Source organism: Nicotiana tabacum, chromosome 7, assembly GCF_000715075.1.
Source record: "Nicotiana tabacum cultivar K326 chromosome 7, ASM71507v2, whole genome shotgun sequence".
Lineage (NCBI taxonomy): Eukaryota > Viridiplantae > Streptophyta > Magnoliopsida > Solanales > Solanaceae > Nicotiana > Nicotiana tabacum.
The window spans coordinates 67828854-67840527 of record NC_134086.1 but is presented as its reverse complement, the minus strand read 5'-3'; positions in this window follow the sequence as shown (position 1 = coordinate 67840527).

Sequence of the window (11674 nt, the reverse complement as noted above, 5' to 3'; positions counted from 1 at the left end):
CGGGTATTGGATTGTCAGATTTGTGCCATTGAACAATAATGAGCCCCGGGAAATTGAATATGGGTTCTTACATTGGCGCAGTATTTTTGGTTTTAATTACTGAAGTATTGATAGGAATTTATTCAACCGTCCATTTCAGTAATTGGGCCTCTTAATAATGGGTTTGATATTTGATAAATCGGATTTGCAAGATATTAAATAATTCGTGAATATTTGTAGCAATGCTTTAGGCGCACTCTTAATATATCACCTCATAGTGTATACGTTCGCGTAACATAATTACGATTCTAAAAACCAAACTAAAGCATGCGTTCGCGCAACTTTGGCCAAACCTTCTTATTAATAATAAAGTGTTATTGATCGTGGACACGTTCGCGTGACATGATTATTGACGCGCCAAACAAATGGGGACACGTACGCATGACCCATTTCAAGATAATTTTCTTAATTAAAAAGCGGTAAAAGGTAAATGCACATAGGTTCTAAAAATGATTAATTAAACAATTTTAATAAGCCAAGTATAATCAAAGCGACCATGCTAGAACCACGGAACTCGGGAATGCCTAACACCTTCTCTCGGGTTAACAGAATTCCTTACCCTGATTTCTGTATTTGCAGATCGTAAATAGAGTCAATTTCCTTGATTCGGGTTTTTAACCGGTGACTTGGAACACCATAAATTATTCCAAGTGACGACTCTGATTTTTATAATTAATCCCGTTTTGATTGTCCTTTAATTGGAAAAACTCCCTTATATTTATGCCCTTTACGGGGTGTAGTAAAAAAGGAGGTGTGACAATTACAGGTATTATTTCAGTCTACCACAGAGATGCATCTATATTATTTGATCCCGGTTCCACTTTTTCTTATGTGTCATCATACTTTGCTCGTTAGTTGGGTACGCCCCATGAGTTTCTTGCTTTACCTGTTCATGTATCTACCCCGGTAGGCGATACTATTGTTGTAAACCGTGTGTACCGGTCGTGTGTAATGATTATTGGGGGTCTGGAGACCTGAGTGGATCTGTTATTACTGAGTATGGTGGAGTTCGATGACATTTTGGGCATGGATTTGTTGTCTCCGTGTCATGCTATTCTGGACTGTCATGCTAAGATAGTCACATTGGCTATGCTGGATGTGCCATGGATCGAGTGGCGAGGTGTGACTGATTATGTTCCTAGTAGAGTGATCTCTTTGTTGAAGGCCCAACGTATGGTTGGGAAGGGTTGTCTTTCATATCTAGCATTTGTGAAGGATGTCGGAGCTGAGGCTCCCAGTATTGGTTCTGTTCCAATTGTAAGGGATTTTCCTGATGTGTTTCCTGTAGACGTGTCGGGCATGCCACTAGACAGGGATATTGATTTTGGTATTGATCTGGTTCCGGGCACTCAGCCCATTTCTATTCCGTCGTATCGTATGGCACCAGCGGAGTTGAAGGAGTTAAAGGAGCAGTTTCAGGAACTCTTTGATAAAGGGTTCATTCAGCCAAGTGTGTCACCTTGGGGTACGCCGGTCCTGTTTGTGAAGAAGAAGGATGGTGCAATGAGAATGTGCATTGATTATAGGCAATTGAATAAGGTAACAATTAAAAACAACTATCCTTTGCCTCGCATTGATGACTTGTTTGACCAACTTCTGGGAGTGAGAATGTTCTCCAAGATTTATCTCCGTTCATGCTATCACCAGTTAAAGATCCGGGATTCAAATATACCTAAGACGGCTTTCAGGACCCGATATAGTCATTATGAGTTCTTGGTGATGTCTTTTGGGCCGACCAATGCCCCAGCAGTGTTCATGCATTTGATCAACAGCGTGTTCCGGCCTTATCTTGATCCGTTTGTCATAGTCTTTATTGATGATATTATGGTGTATTTGCGTAGTCAGGAGAAGCACGGGGAGCATTTGACGGTGGTATTGCAGAGATTGAGGGAGGAGAAACTTTATGCAAAATTCTCCAAGTGTGAGTTTTGGCTTGGTTTAGTGACTTTCTTGGGGCACGTGGTGTCCAACGAGGGTATTCAGGTTGATCCGAAGAAGATAAAGGCGGTTCAGAGTTGGCCTAGGCCGTCCTCGGCCACGGAGATTCACAGCTTCCTTGGTTTGGCAGACTATTATCACCGGTTTGTTCAGGGATTCTCATATATCACATTGCCCTTGACCAAGTTGACTCAGAAGGGTGCTCCCTTTCTATGGTCGAACGAGTGTGAGGAGAGCTTTCAGAAGCTCAAGACAGCTTTGACCATAACTCCAGTGTTGGTCTTGCCATCAGCTTCAGGTTCCTATACCGTGTATTGTGATTCTTCGAGAGTTGGGATTGGTTGTGTTTTGATATGGAGGGTAGAGTTATTACGTATGCTTCTTGTCCGTTGAAGCCTTATGAGCAGAAATATCATGTTCATGATTTGGAGTTGGTTGCCATAGTTCATGCATTGAAGATTTGGAGGCATTACTTGTATGGCGTATCTTGTGAGATGTTCACTGATCATCGCAGACTTCAGTATTTGTTCAAGCAAAAGGATCTTAATTTGAGGCAGCGGAGATGGTTGGAGTTGTTTAAGGATTATGATATTACTATATTGTACCATTCGGGAAAGGCCAATGTGGTGGCCGATGCTTTGAGCTGAAAGGCAGTGAGTATGGGGAGTTTGGCATATATTCCAGTTGGGGAGAGACCTCTTGTAGTTTATGTTCAGGCCTTGGCCAATCAGTTTGTGAGATTAGATATTTCGGAGCCCAGTCGAGTATTGGCTTGTGTGGTTTCTCGGTCTTCCTTATATGAGTGCATCAGAGAGCAGTAGTATGATGATCAACATTTGCTTGTTCTTAGGGATAGAGTTCATCATGATGATGCCAGGGATATGACCATCGGTGATGATAGGGTGTTGAGGATGCATGGCCGGATTTGCATGCCCAATGTGTATGGGCTTCGGTAGTTGATTCTGGAGGAGGCCCATAGCTCGCGGTATTCCATTCATTCGGGCGCCGCATACATGTATCAGGATTTGAGGCAGCACTATTGGTGGAGAAGAATGAAGAAAGATATTGTGGGATTTGTGGCTCGGTGCCTCAATTGTCAGCAAGTGAAATATGAGCATCAGAGATAGTAGTTTGCTTCAACAGATGGATATTCCTGAGTGGAATTGGGAGAGGATCACTATGGACTTTGTTGTTGGACTTCCACGGACTTTGAAGAAGTTTGATGCTATTTGGGTGATTGTGGATCGGCTGACCAAGTCCGCGCACTTCATTCCTGTATGTACTATCTATTCTTCAGAGCGATTGGCAAGGATCTATATCCAAGAGATTGTTCGCTTGCATGGTGTCCCAATTTCCATCATTTCAAATAGAGGTACTCAGTTCACTTCGCAGTATTGGGGAGCTGTGTAGAGAGAGTTGGGTACTTATAAAGAGTTGAGCACAGTTTTTCACCCTCATATAGACGGGCAGTTTGAGCGTACTATTTAGATATTGGAGGGCATGTTGCGTGCTTGTGTTATTGATATAGGAGAATAATGGGATGAGTTTCTACCGCTTGTAGAGTTTGCTTATAACAACAGCTACTAGTCGAGTATTCAGATGGCTCCATATGAGGCTTTTTATGGGAGGCGGTGTAGATCTCCAGTTGGTTGGTTCGAGCCCGGTTAGGCTAGGCTATTGCGAACTGATTTGGTACATGATGCTTTGGAGAAGGTCAAGGTGATTTAGGAGAGGCTTCGTACAGTGTAGTCGAGGCAAAATAGTTATGCTGATAGGAAGGTTTGAGATGCATCCTACATGGTTGGCGCGAAGGTTATGTTGAAGGTTTCACCCATGAAGGGTGTTATCAGATTTGGGAAGAAAGGAAAATTGAGTCCGCAGTTCATTGGGCCTTTTGAGGTGCTTCAGAGGATTGGGGAGGTGGCTTATGAGCTTGCTTTGCCACCTAGATTGTCGAGTGTGCATCCGATATTTCATGTTTCTATGCTCTGGAAGTATATTGGGGATCCATCTCATGTTTTAGACTTCAACACGGTTCAGTTTGATGATGATTTGACCTATGATATGGAGCCAGTAGCTATATTGGGTCGTCAGGTTCAGAAGTTGAGGTCAAAAGATATAGCTTCAGTGAAAGTGCAGTGGAGAGGTCGTCTAGTGGAGGAGGCTACCTGGGAGACCGAGCGGGAGATGCGGATAGATATCCTCACCTGTTTGAGGCTTCAAGCATGTTTCTTAACTCGTTCGAGGACGAACGTTTGTTTAAGTTGGGGAGGATGTGACGTCCCGGCCAGTTACCTCATGAGTTACCTCTCCGTTTTCCCCATTTCTGCTTTGTTATGCTTTGTTATCTGTGTCTTGTGGTATCGGGTTAGTTGGATTGAGTCCGGAAGGAGTTTGGTGAAGTTTGAGACACTTAGAATCTTTTAAGAAGGTTTAAATTAGAAAAGTCAACCGGATGTTGACTTATGTGTTAGAGGGCTTGGATGTGAGTTCCGATTGTTCGGTTAGCTTCGGGAGGTGATTTATGACTTAGGAATGTGATCGGAATGGGTTTGGAGGTTCGGAGTAGAATTAGGCTTGAATTGGCGAAGTTGATAATTTAATGATTTCCGGTTGATAGGCAGGATTTTGATATAGGGGTCGGAATGGAATTCTGGGAGTGGCAGTAGCTTTGTTGTGTTATTTGGGACGTGTGTGTAAAATTTCAGGTCTTTTAGACGTGGTTTTGTTGGATTTTTGATCTAAAGCGTATTTCCGAAGATTTTAGAAACTTAGGCTTGAATTCAATGTGATTTGGTAGATTTGATGTTGTTTGAGGTGTTTTGATGATTGGAACAAGTTTGAATAAGGTATTGGGTCATGTTTGTGCTTTTGGTTGAGATTCCGGGGGTCTCAGGGTGATTTTGGATGGTTAAGGGGAAGATTTTGAACTTGAGTGATTGTAGAAAGTGTGCTGTTTCTGGTGTTTTCATACCTGCGGTTTGGGGACCGTAGGTGCGGCGCCGCAGGTGCAAGGGAGAAGGCCGTAGATGCGAAGTTTGGGCTGGAGAGCAGATACCGCAGAAGCGGTCAAGTGGCCGCATCTGCGAAGCCGCAGATGCGGAAGTTCTATCTCAGATGCGATTTCGTTCTTTAAGTGAGGGACCACAGAAGCGGTTATTTTGCCACTTATGCGGTACCGCAAAAGCGGGTTTTGGACCGGAGATGTGGAAAAGCCTGGGCAGAAGGTATATATTTCTTCCTTCGCAATTTTTGAAGGGTTTAACCATTTTTGAACTCGGAATTGGGAGCTTTGGGCGATTTTTAAGAGAGAAATCAAAGTGACTTCATTGAGGTAAGGATTTTGGACTTAAAACACATTTCTATGGTAGAATTTCATAAATTAATGATGTAATTAATTGGATTAAAGGGCTTAAAATGGAGGATTAAGGCTTGAGTTTAAGAGGCCTTTAATGGAGAATTTGAGAGGTCATTTGAACTTCGATTTTTGTATTCATGGAATGTACAGACTCGTGGGGAGATGAAGAATCTATTGGTGTAAAAATTTCTGAGTTTCGAGAAGTGGGCCCGGGGCTTGGGTTTTGCTAATTTCGGGATTTTTGGTATTTTTCGATTGTTTTCGCTTGGGCCTTGTTCCCTTGGCATATTGTGACATATTCATTCTAATTTTTGATAGTTTCGATGCGAGCGGAGGCTGATTTGAGGTCCAAAGGCGTCGCGGAGTAGTATTTTCACCGGTTCGAGGTAAGTAACCATTGTAAATCTGGAACTGAGGGTACAAAACCCTAGTATTTGACCTGTTTTGATAAATGCGGTGACGCACATGCTAGGTGACGAGCGTGTGGGCGCGCACCGGTAGGGATTGTGACTTGGCCCGTCCCATAGCGACTATTAAGCCGCATATTTGATTTGGAATCTTATATTATTCCGTACTTTAGTCATTTATACTATATTGTGGGCTGTATGCCAAGTTTGGGGCCTTGTGCCGACCTGTTGAGACCCTTAGAAGCATTTTTAATGTTTTTTCTCACTTTACTTGTTGAAAGCATATCCTCAGTCATGTTTTACCTATTTAAATGTTTAAAGCTGGTTTTATCACTCCACTTCTAAATGTGAGGACTATTTGGGCTGAGTTCCCTAATTTCTATTATTATGGCCGAGAGGCTGTAAGGTTAATGACTGAGAGAGGTTGAGAACCTAATAGTGAGGATATCGCAACAATACTTATATGGATTGGGCTGCACGCCGCAGTGATATACATATTGGATTGAGCTGCATGCCGCAGCGATATGACGTTTGGGCTGTAGGAGCCCCTCCGGAGTCTGCACACCCCCAGTGAGCGTAGTCGACTATAAATATATGGATCGGGCTGCATGTCGCAGCGGTTACCATGAATTCTGTTACTATGAGGTATATATATATATATATATATATAAGCCAAGTGCTCAGAGTGAGTATTAAGTGACGAGGGTTGAGCTCCGAGTGAACGAAAGGCTGCCCGAAGGGCTATATTCTGAGTGATTCCTTGCCCGAGAGGCCTTATCATGATGTTTTCACTGATTTCACTCTTCTTTTAAATAATCCTCTATCTGATATATTACTAAGTAACTGGTTCCAAATGTTTAACTGGAAATGTGGTTTTATAACGTAAACTGACTTTTGAACTGTAAAGATGACATGTTATTTCGTTGGTTATTCCGTTATGTATTTTGAACTGCTCGTCACTACTTTTAGGCCTTATTTACTTTAGTTACTTACTGAGTTGGCGTACTCACGTTACTCCCTGCACCTTGTGCGCAAATCCAGGTACCCGAGCGGTCGAGTGAGCATTATTCAGCTGGTTCAGTGTTCTGTCGGGGATTACGGGGTAGCTGCATGGCATTCGCAGTCCCGTTTTCTCCCTCCTATCATGTTACTTCCCACACTTTCTAGGATATTAATGTATTATATATTCAGACTTATGTTAGAGGCTCTAGACTCGTGACACCAGATCATTTGGGCTGTGTGGTTATTGTCATTTTTCTTTCCACATAATTTCTATTATTCTACACGTTTATTATGAAATCAGTATTTAAAACTCATGTTGAAAATGGTTTATTACTAAAGGAATGGGTTATGGTTAGTTGACTGGTTAGCTTACTTAGTAATGTGATAGGCGTCATCACAACCGGTATTTGGGGTCGTGACACACCTGTTACAGCGTGCAACCTGATTCCACCATACAACGATATCACAGTATAAATATCCTCCCTTATTTTACCATCTCCCTTATCTCACATGTTGCGGAGTGAAACTTGATCCATTGTACAATAATTTAAATCAACGACAACAATTCAATAACTCAATTTACAAGAATTTCTACAGTCACGGATACGAGTATACAACAACAAAGGAACCTCTTAAAAAATCAAATAAATACAATAACCTTTACAAAAATGCCAGGACATGTAAGGCATGTGATAACTATGCATGCAATCACATCAATTTGGACATGCAGCAGATATGCACAGAGTCATAAAAAACTCAACAATTAAGAGGTAACAAGACAATAAGGAAAATAATAACTTCAACTAAGGCATATAAGGGCTAAATAACGAGTAAGGGGTACAATAAGTGCTAACAACATCAAATAGAGCATGTAAGAGTAGCTTAAAAACAAGATAGCACATGTTATGACAATTTAATCAAAGGTATGTGAAGAGATTAGACAATTTAAACTGGTAAATACCACATATAGACCATGTACCCACTCATCACCTTGCATACACGGCTTTCACATAACAAGATAGCGAAATTAACTCAATTCATAAGGGGTAGTTTCCTCCACACAAAGTTAGACAAGAAACTTGCCTCAATTCGGCCAACTCAATACTCAATTTAGCTTTTTCTTTACCAATTCACCACCACTCAGCTCAATCTATCCAAAGACGACTTACATTAATCAAACAACGCAAGAGAAAATAATTTCAGTTAATAAAGCTGTGATTCTTATATAATTTGCAAAACGTCAACAAAAGTCAACCCTCGGTCCCGCACCTTGGAAATCGATAAAATTTAAAAAACCCTAACACCCATTCCAATATGAGTTCAACCATACTAAAATTATCAATTTCTGACATCCATTCGTCCTTCAAATCATCATTTTACATCTTGAAAGATTTTACAATTTTTCCTTTAGTTTCTCATGAATTTGATGTTAAATATAAAAATAATCACAATATATAATTAAAAATTTATTAGAGGTACTTACCCAATGATTTGATATGAAAATCCTTCCGCAAAATCTCCTCCCATCGAGGCTAGGGTTAAGAATATGATAAAGTGAAGCTAAGTCCCGAAATGAAAGTATTAATACCAGCCTCAGATGTCGCATTTGTGAATCCTGATCGCAAATGTGATGCTCGCAAATCCAATAAAATATTCGCAAAAGTGAAGGCTGACCTGCTCCATCAAAGTCGCAAATACGACACAAAACTCGCAAAAGCGAGCTCAGAGTTTTCGCAAAAGTGAATATTTGTGTCGCAAATGCGGAGCTGCCTATTCACAAATGCGGTGAAATAGTTTGCAAATGTGAACTCCCCATCCCCAGACCATCGTCACAAAAGCGAGAAAGATATTGCAAATGCGTACATCACAAATACGATGAAAACCTCGTAAAAGCGTGAATAGAGACACCAACAAAGCTGAACCTTCTTCCAACACTCCGAAACGCGTACGAAACTCATCTGAGCCCTCGGGTCTCTAATCCAAACATCTTCACAAGTCTAGAAACATAACATGAACTCCTTCGCGCGATCTGAACACCAAAATAACCACTAGAATCACAAATCGGACTCCAAAATACATGAAAATCACAATGAACTTCAAGAACTTCTAGAATCGCTACCAAGCATCCAAACCATATCAAATCAACTCCAAATGACACTAAATTTTGCAAGCAAGTTCCACATGGTGAAACAGACCGATTTCAAGTTCCAAAACAAAAATCTGAACCCGATAGACTTAAAGTCACACTATGGTCAAGCCTAGGAAAATTCTAAACCTTTAAATTGCCAACTTCCGCCAAATGATGCTGAAACCTTTTAGAAACATCCAAATAAAATTTCGGGAATATGACCAAGTCCAAAATCACCATGTGAACCTACCGGAACCATCAAAACTCCGATCCGAGATCAAATACTCAAAAGTCAAACCTTGGTCAATTCTTTCAACTTCAAGCTTCTCAATGAGAGTCACTCCTAAAAAATCCTTTCTGAACTCCTCATAAAAAAGAACCAATGATGAACACAAGTCGTAATACACTGTGTGGAGCTACTCGTGACCTCAAAATACCGAACTGGATACAATTGATCAAAACGACCAATTGGATCGTTACATCCGTCAACTACTTTGGAATATCTCTTACTAACTTTAAACAAGATTTGTATTTTATAGGATCCACATATCTCTAGTATATTTTTACGAAATATATTCTATATTCTTTTGCATATACACGTTTATATTGTTTAAATAACATACATACATACATATAATATATATATATATATATATATATATATATATATATATATATATATATATATATATATATATCGATTTGCTCATTTTGAGCTCTAGCATGTCATTTGGCGGTTTGAGACCTTGAGTTGCTTCATTTTATGTATTATGACTTGCATGTGTAGTTGATTTTGATTTTTGAGAAGTTCGGAGTTGATTTTGAAGAATAATTCTCTATCCGGAAACTTTAAGTTGGAAGAGTGACTAAGGTTTGAGTTTTGATTAAACAACCTTGGAACCGAGATTTGAAGGTTCATATAGGTTCGCTGGGTGATTTTGTACTCTGACATATGTTCGGGTTGTGTATCGGATGGTCTAGACACAATTCAATGCTTATTATCAAAAGTTTGCATTTTTGGAAGGTTTTGAATTAGCTAATTTTGACTTAGAGTGGACTTTAGTGTTATTGGACTTCGAGTGGTGTTCTGGGGACCTTGGATAGGTTCATTTTATTTATTGAAACTTAAGTGTGAAGTTTGGTTGGATCCGAAATGTCGGAGTATGATCGGACGCGTTCGACGAAGTTTGAAGCTTTGAATGTTAAAAGAAGGATTTTGATCGTTGATTCTTGGTTTTGATATTATTCATAGTGTTTCGAGCCTTTGGATAAGTTTGGATAAGGTACTAGGTCTGGTTTGTAAGATTAGACGGAGTTCTGGGTGCCTTGGGTGTTTATCGGGATGGTTTCAGACCATTTCTCTTTAAATAACTACTATTAGTTTCTAGTGTCTTTGGTATGCATCACGACTACAGATAGGGAGTAGTGATCGCGAAGGGTGACATGGAGCTGGGGGTCTGTTGTTCTTCGCATTTTCAGGTGAAAAACCACATTCGCGTAGTGGCTTGGGCTGGAGCTTCGCGTTCGTATGATGAGCTCCACGTTCGCGTAGGGTTGATGCCATGTTCGTGGTGGTTGGACTGTTTGTTTTTTGCGATAGCAGAGTGTCAGACGCGATTATGTAGGCCATTTTGGGCGAAAATGGTGCTTTTTCTTCGTGATCGCGAGGCTTTGGACTGTTATCACGATTGGTAACGTCTGGGCAGTGTGTAAGTTAGCAAATTGGTGAATTTGCTTAGTTTCATCTCATTTCTCCCATTGGAGCCGATTTTGGGGAAATTTTGGTGAGGCATTTTTATCATCTATCATATGTTAAGTGATTCTCACTCATTGTGAGTTAAATATATGGATTATATATAGATTTGAACATAAAATTTTGTCCAAATTGTGGGATTTTGAAGAATACCTAGAAATGGTATTTTTGAGTTTTGACCATGAAATTAGACATAAAATTGGAATAAATTATATATTTGAGTTCGTGGTACTGTAGGTAATATCTATCTTCAAAAAGTTTTGGATTCCGGGCACGTGGGCCCAGGGTTGACTTTGTTGACTTTTCATGTGTAGTTGGGGATTGCTTCAATTGTTAAATGTTATGAGTCTTTGAGTATATTTTGATCGGTTTGCACGTTTTTATTAGTTTCAGATTGTTTGACATTGATTTGAGGTGTTAGAGGGGCGTTTGAACCAGTTATCGAATTTGAATGCGAGATAAGTCTCCTGTTTAACCTTGTGAGGGGGAATTTACACCGTAAGTGCTGTATTTCTTATGTGCTACGTGTTACAGGAGCTACATGAGCAGGAGTGAAGTGATCCCCAACCGGGAAACACGAACGAAGTTGTCCTTCTTCTCTAAAAGTAAGGGACTACGCACGTCTGAGGTGACGAGTATCCATGCGTATGCTAGAATTCTTATTTATGTCTGGGTAGACTTTGGCTCACGCCATGATTTAATTGTATTATTTGAGTTATTCTTTCCTTTTTACATGCCTTAGTTATTATTTTTATCCTGAGACTACATTTGTGTAGATTATCGAACCTGCTATTTTAGATACTTGACAAGCTACGTGGTTAGTCGTGAAAATTATGCTTCTTTTTACGGATTTCTCCCCTGTTGTGCGTATTCGTTCAGAAGTTTTTGAATTCAATAACTCATATGTATATTCGTGAGTGGGGCCAGTGAGCCGTCAAAGTTTTATATTTTTAAGGGATCGGGCCGTACACCATAGTAAGATATTGTACCACCACTCATATGGGATCGGACCTTTCGCCTCAGCAGTATCATGTAATATATTCTTATGG